This window comes from Gordionus sp. m RMFG-2023, chromosome 3 (assembly GCF_954871325.1).
Source record: "Gordionus sp. m RMFG-2023 chromosome 3, tfGorSpeb1-WG-v2, whole genome shotgun sequence".
NCBI lineage: Eukaryota > Metazoa > Nematomorpha > Gordioida > Chordodea > Parachordodidae > Gordionus > Gordionus sp. m RMFG-2023.
Genome location: NC_088777.1, coordinates 42,796,596 through 42,804,720, shown reverse-complemented (window position 1 = coordinate 42,804,720; position 8,125 = coordinate 42,796,596).

The following is an 8,125-nucleotide window of genomic DNA, read 5'->3' as shown; positions in this document are numbered from 1 at the left end:
AATAACCAAATAAAGTTAATTTATTGAATAATAAAATTCTAATGGAACTGCAAGACTAGACAATTAATTGCAATTATCATTACGATTAAATTAAAGAGTTTAAAGAAATTATCTATATTTATAGGGGTATTAGATAAATTAATATTATATCTTAAATATTATATTATTAGCCAAGCTTATATTGTGTTTTATAGGCAACAGATAAGTACTTCCCAAAGTTATATTTAACATTATATTAAAATGATGTTTTAATAACCTTTTATAGGCAACGTAAAAAGATATTTTAATTACCTTTTATTTGATAACCCTATCGAATTTTAATATTTGACTCCCTACCCAGATCAAATCCCACCAATAAAACTAAATGGGAATATTCATTGCACTTAATTGATCCTTTAATTAGCTTTCATTTATTACCCAAATTTTTATGTTATAAAAATTTCTGCCCCTCCCCAATTTAGACCATCCCAAATAGTTAACACAATAGTCAAAAGATGTTATAGTTACATTATATTTGATACACATTGAATATTTATGTTATAACGTTTTTGATTTGACATCCTCAAGACCTATATCCGCCCACTTAAAGTTGCAATTATTATTAAAAGATATTTTAATTGCCTTTTATTTGATATCCATATCGAATTTATTTATAACCCCTCCCCCCCAACACCTTCCTCTTCCTAGACTAAGTCATACCCATTAAAACAAAGTACTATCCATTGATACCAAGAATGAATATGACTTCAGTCAAAAAATATTTCAATTAGCTTTTATTTGATTACCCATATCGATATTTTGTGTTGATAAAATATTTCTGACCCTCCAAAGCTTAGAGCTTTAGATGGAGATGCTGGCCTCCGATTGAATTTATTTTTTGTTTAACTATCCATCGATACCTATATTGGATGTATCTACTTTCATAAAACCTAGAAAAAACAACTTTGAAAATAAATAATAATCAAATTATAAATAGATAGTATCACGGTTAAAACGTGATGAAAATATCCCGTATTGTTTGCTTCTCATATTGAACCAATGTTATAGGCCTTTAATATTATGCGAAATTTGATTCTTATTTATCAGAGTTGTTTAAAAGAACTTTCAAAAGGATGTAGGTACAAATACAGATATGTCGTCTAAAAATGGATCTAGATAGTAATGTCATCCAAAAACATCTATATACAGATAATTTTTATTATACTTAATTTAAGGTGTGCATACTGCTTAATTTATGATTCTATTGTTAAAATTCAAATTTTGTAGTTAAATAATATTTGAGCTGATATCACATCTATATACAAAAATATAATTAAAATAAGGATTGCTATATTTTAATAATTTATATACAAAGTATATAAATAATTGTTAGATTTTAATAATAAAGCAAAGTTTTTATTTATATCAACAAAAAGGTGCCCAAAAAATCTAATACCAATATTTTATTTCTTTTAAGAGATTGTCTAGAAATATTTATCTATAAATGATGATAAATATTTTTTAAGTTAATATAATGTAAAATTTACCATGAATTTGTCATTCAATTTTTAAAAACGGCCCGATTAAGATTTTAGGTAAAATAATATTACATAAACCTCGAGATTTGGCAATTAAAGGTCCAAACCTTTCTACCATCTATGAGCAAAATCTTCAGAGTTATATAATATTATTTTCGCTAAAATCGCTTTTTAACAATATTTATAATGAAATAAACAAGGACATATTATTAAATGATGTTAATTCAAATATTATTATTTTAATATTTAAAAAAAACAAAATAAAATCATATCAAAATGTATCTAGATATAGATACAGATATTCCTAAAAATGCATGTAGATATGGAAACTTTTTGATATAGTTACCATATTTTTGTATTAACTGATATTTATTTAAATATATTTCTTTGGCTTGAATTCGTCTATTTATATAGATTATAAGAGTCTGGTGTTGGCCATGTAATAAATTTACTAGGAGTTTATTATGTGTGATCCCTAAAATTTGCGATAAGGAATATTATCCACCTTCAGGAATTTAAAAGATTAATCATTTTAACTATTGATCTTTAATTTAGAAGGTATGAGGGCTAAATAAACATTTCTCTAGAATAAATTTCATTTTAAACACTCAAAAATTTCAAACATATATTAAATAAAAGTAATTAAGTTACATTTAGAATTTATATCTAAAAACTCAAAATGTTAAGACTTGATATTACAGTTAAATTTACAGATAGATTATATAAAATATAATTACTTGATAAACGAATTTATTGAACTCTTATTTTTTAGTATTTTTATCACATAAATTATTAATTCATTACAAATTTATACTTTTTAAATTTATCAGTTCATCATTTAACAAATAGAGGGATGTATATAGTTCAAAGATCTTCTAAATCATTCTTTTTTAAAATTATATAAAGATTTTATCGCTGGTGACGATATGAGTAGATGATAGCAATAACTTTAACTATAATTAGATCTAATCTAATTACATTAACTTTTACCGTGGGGAAGAGAGGCATGAAGTAAAATGGCTAATTAATTATGGGGGAGGGGGGGGGTAAGGAGATATCAAGACGCTATAATCATTTGAACAAAATTGGAAAGGGAGGGGTATTGACATAAGCTTATTGAGTGTATAAATATCTGATCACATTTATTAAGAGGTAAATGTTTCATTATTTTTGAAAAATATTTTAATCTAAAGCTAAGTTATTACTGTTTAACTAGAATTTTAGGAATTTAGATTATAATTCGACATATACTTAAAATACGTCAGTAATGATAACGTAAATTGAAACCACACCATTCACTTAATTTTATTATTAAAATCAAGAAGAGTTCCTGCAAACAAGCGTTAATTAATTCAGGATTCCCCTAAGTTTATGATTATGAGGAAACACAAATATTTGGGCAGGAGTTAATTTTTTTTAAATCTAAAATTTATTTATACCCATTTTTATACATAAAATAAGTTGTAAGAAGCTCACCATAAACTCGGGGCTGCGGCTTCCCTCAAAAAACAAAGATTCTTACGGACTCTTCCCACACCAATTGTGTTAGGTCTTTATATGTGTATCTACCTCCCTCCCATGCTTGGAAGTGTCTGTTACACCCTCCGAAGACATAAACCTATGGAGTTTATTTTTGGGAAAAAAAATTGTTTTGAATATTAAATTAATTGATATATTCTTATTAACAAATCGAATAATGATTATATACGTGATGCGATTATCGGAAAGGATTTTTTTTATCAAGAATTTTTTTCTAGGTTTTTTATTATAGAAGTTTCATATTTATTCGAAGATAGTCTTTCTTTCGAATGCCTCGTGATATTTAGCCTTTTTAGTTTACAAATTTATCGATAAGTTTTATAATTGAAAACAAAAGTTATTATAACTTATTAGATATCTTATCACAAAATATTATTTGTTTTGTATTGACAAGGATCTAAATTCCCAAGAGGAAAAATGAAATAAAATTTGAAATTTTTTTCATTATCTAAAAATGAGTTTATATAATAACTCCAGTTTAATTTTTTTTTTTTGCTTTTTATTATTATAATCATTAATAGTATTATACATTACGTCATTGAAATAGAGAAGGGAAGGGGGCGGGGGGGGCTCCTTTTTCCGCAAATTTTCAATTTTTTTAGATATAATTTAATTTTAAACATAATATACTATATATTATCTTCAATTTTTTAAAAATAGTGGAATTCAATTTTTTAAAGATTTTATAAATATAAGCGTAGGTTGATTTTACTCTTACTGACGTTTTAATGTAATAAATAAATACGATGAGTAAAAAGTTCAATTTCGATAAACATTAATATATTACTTGAAATTATAATATTCTAATTTAAGTTAAAATCAAGTAAGGAAACTAATTTTTTTCCCCTTCCCTTTTATCTTAATTTTTTTTAAGTGTACAATTAAATATGTATATTATATTTTTGTAATAAAATATTAAAAAATGATTTCTTAATTAATTTTTAAAAATATTATAATCGATTGTCCTATGATATCAAAAATATCTAAAATTAATATCACAACGTTATATTTAAAAAAAATATATATTGAAATAAAATAAATTTTACTAAATATAATTTGTAGATCTAAAATTATGCCCCTTCTATTAGATATTAGAAAAACTCTGAGTTTAATAAGATTTTAAATATAATTTTTTATAAAAATTTTAAAGTATGTATTATGTAAGCGGCAATATATTTTTCCCGGCAGTGTGTTATTATTTCAACTTTAAATCAATTTTTAGGCGCGATTTTTTAAATTTGAAACAGATTTTATCGGAAATGTATCCCTGCATCTTTAGAATAATTATCACTTGAATTGTAGATAATTTTGCCGATAACCTTTAAGTCAATTATAATTACTATGGAAAAACTAATATAAATTACAAAAGATAGTAGCGAAATTGTTTGAAATTGATAGATGGGTATTATAAAATCAGATTTTAAATTTAAAAATTCGCCCAAAAATTGTTTAAAGTTTAAAAAAAATAACACATTACCAGAAACAATATGTTACTAGGCTGTTTGTTTTGTCTTATTATAATTCTAATAAAATATTGCCAATATTTAAATGAAGAATGAATAAAATTTTATTCTAAATTGTCTGAAAATAAATTTACGGTGTTTTCTAGAATACATTTTCGGCATGATCAGATTTTCAAATTTTGATCAACAAACATTCAAGCATTTATTTAGCGCGTTTTTAACTTTGGAAAAATATAATTTTTCTTAATTATCCCATTCTAGTTAAACCATTTCGTAAGATATTACACAAACTACCTAGTTTATCACATAGTCGATGGCATATATTATAGATAAAATGGCTACATATAAAATTAAGAAATAATTTTAAATTAATATGCTACGCTTAGCTTAAACTTGACATATAATTAACTAGAATAAAACTTTCCTCTAAAACTTATACCTACTCCCCTCCAATAACAAGCTCCGAATTTCATTAAATGTTTGGCAAATATTATATATTAATATAAACATTTATAGAAATTAAATAAATTGTCATATATATATGATGTAAATTATAAAAAAATAAGTTTCTATCTTTGACGGGAAACTTTTTATTTTAATTGACTATAAATGTTTGCAATATATAGAGTTGGTTGATATGTAGCAATCTATGTATATATTATAATAGGTTCTATAATTGAATTTTTTATCCAAAAATGTATTGGTAACCGTAAATATATTTACTCTAACCTCGATAGATATATACCCTTAGATTTTGTAGCTTAATTTAAGTGTGTGGATGGAGCGTGTTGTCTGAGGCTGTTTGCGTTTTAAAGTAGACCTTTATTTAAAAGAAGAGATTAAATTAATAATTGCTTAATAATTAAATAAAAATGTTTCATTTTTAAATATTAGTGAATATAATTTTACGGGCCATTTCGAAAAATAGTGTAAAATATTTATTTTTTTAAATTTAACACTACTGTATGGTACCTTAATGTCTCAAGAATAAAATGAGCAATGATTTATGTAAGATAGGAAATTATTTTGAAAAATTATGGGAGTTTTATAATAATCAGCCCACTAATCCCGTTCTCCTTTATACCGTTTAGATCAAGTTTAAGTCCGTTATTTTCCTTAAAATCTGCCTACATTTTGATCTTGTCTTTTTACTACTAATTTTATAATAGTTAATATATAATTGTTTTTTCTTCTGTAACATATTATCATTCGTTATGAATTCATCCGATAAAAAAAGAACCAATATCTAATATCATCTCATAGGCGTATCCAGGATTTTGCTAGGGAGCGGAGCGCTATTAGGTGGGGTTCTCCACCATAAATCTTAGTGGGGGTATTTAGGTCCACTTAATGTAGATCTTTGGCTATATTAGATTTTAATTTTTTTTTTAAATGCTCTTTTTCAAAAAATTTTGAATTATAGTCATTATTTTGAAAATGTTAACTTTTTCTAATTTTTCATCAAATTCTAATTTAGTTATATTGTATAAACATTTGTGGGAGAGGTTTGAGGGGGAGAGTATGTAGATGAATTTTTTTTATTAACTTAAAATGATCTTTACGAAGAGAGGCAACCTATATAATCTACTTTATCTTAAATAAAAAGTTCATTATCTATCTTTATAAAAAAAACGTGTTGAGTTTGAAGATAGAATTTAAAAGGATTTATATAAAATTACATATATTGCACGCGAAACGCTAATCGTAAAAAAAATAACGAAAGCAAGTACTCATTTTGGCATCTGACATTCAATTAAGGCAATTTATAAACCTAAATAAAACCATCACAAAATAATTTCAAATGTGTACTTTAACTTTAACTATATTCTCTTATTTAAAAAATAGATAACAAACATTATATTATAAATCCTGCCTATGCAACATGTTAACAAATTACCCAACACTTCTGATTCTAATTATATCCGCTAATTTTTATTAATTTTAATATTAATTTTAATATTATTATTAATACATAATTATAAATAAATATGCAAATAAAATTATGCTTGTTATACACTTTAGATCAGTTTAAGTAATAGGAGAAAAAAAAACACAAAGCAAAAATTTTTTCTTATATTATCTTCAATCGATAAGAGAGAATATTGATTTAAATTTATTATTTATATCATAATAATCGCAATCATCATTATCTTATACTTATAAACCATATCTTATTTTACCATTAAGACATAGAAATTATATGTGATATAATGATATGTTAATATGAATAATGGTGTTTAATGTATGTATAAAGTCTCATTTTTTTTGAAGATGAAAGATATTCAACAAAAAAAGATTCAAGTCTTTAGCAAATGGCGCAAATAATTTTAGTATTTATTACTTACCAGTTTTCCCTCCCGAAAATCATATCTAACCATAAAAATATTTGTAATTAATGTTTATAACATTATAATAATGACCACCTCTCTCTATTTTGACTCAAGAAGTAAATGCCCTTTAGGTTTTTATAGTTTAAAAAAAGGTTTTATAATTATAACAGAAAACAGATTCCTTTTGCTTTAAAAAAAATGTGACCTGTTTTCATAAATAGTTTGATATAATTATGAAATAGATTATCTAAATATTTAGTTGGTATTCATAGTACTATATTTAGACCTTTTTTAAAAAAAATATACATGTAATTTTATTTGAAATTTTTTTCTTCCTATTACAGAAAATTATTAATAATTCTTCTTTCTATCATTAAATTAAATTAGATATTTATTTTATATACGATTATCATCATACTCACTTTTAAATTATATAAAATATGATATATAATATAAATTATAGAAATATAATTTTCAATGTGAAAACTAAATTTTATAGAGTAGATAATTATACCAAAAACTTACAAAATAAAAGGGTGTTACATTTTTTTTCCTTTAAAAATTTTATTCAATTTCTTGATTGGAAGGGAATGAAATGATTTAATACTGTATAATATGTTATTAAAAATATAACATATAACATATAATTAATACCACTTTTCCATTATAAAAAAAGAAAGAGAGAAGATTATATTTTTTGCAAGAAATTTTATCTCCTCTTCACTAAACTAAAATTGAATAATTTTACAGCACAATATTACAACAATAAAATTCGGGATGAAAATAAAAATGGTATGAATATAATATAATAAACACCAAAAAAAATCAATACTTTTTTTTTAATATAAAAAATGAAACCGTTTTTCCCCCTAAATCAGAAAAACTAAATTTTTATTTTTCCTCATATTTTTGAATTTAATAAGCAAAAGTATTTATATTTTATAATGTAATATTTTGCATAATAAATTTTTTTCTTTTTTAAATAAGTAAAAAATAACTGTGATTAAAATTTTTTTTTTAAATATTAAAATTATTTAAAATTTTCTCTTCACATATGATACATACGCGCGTGGAAAAATCTCGATGGAAATATTTAGAATCGAAACGATCTATACAAGTGTTAGCAAGAAATAATAAATAAATTTTATTTTAAAATATAGAGCCATAGAAAAATTTCTTAATTGGTTTTTTCGAGTTTCGGATTATAATTTATAATATTATCAATTATTAAAATTCGTGGGAAAATTGATTCTATTTGATTCGCATATTTTGGCTG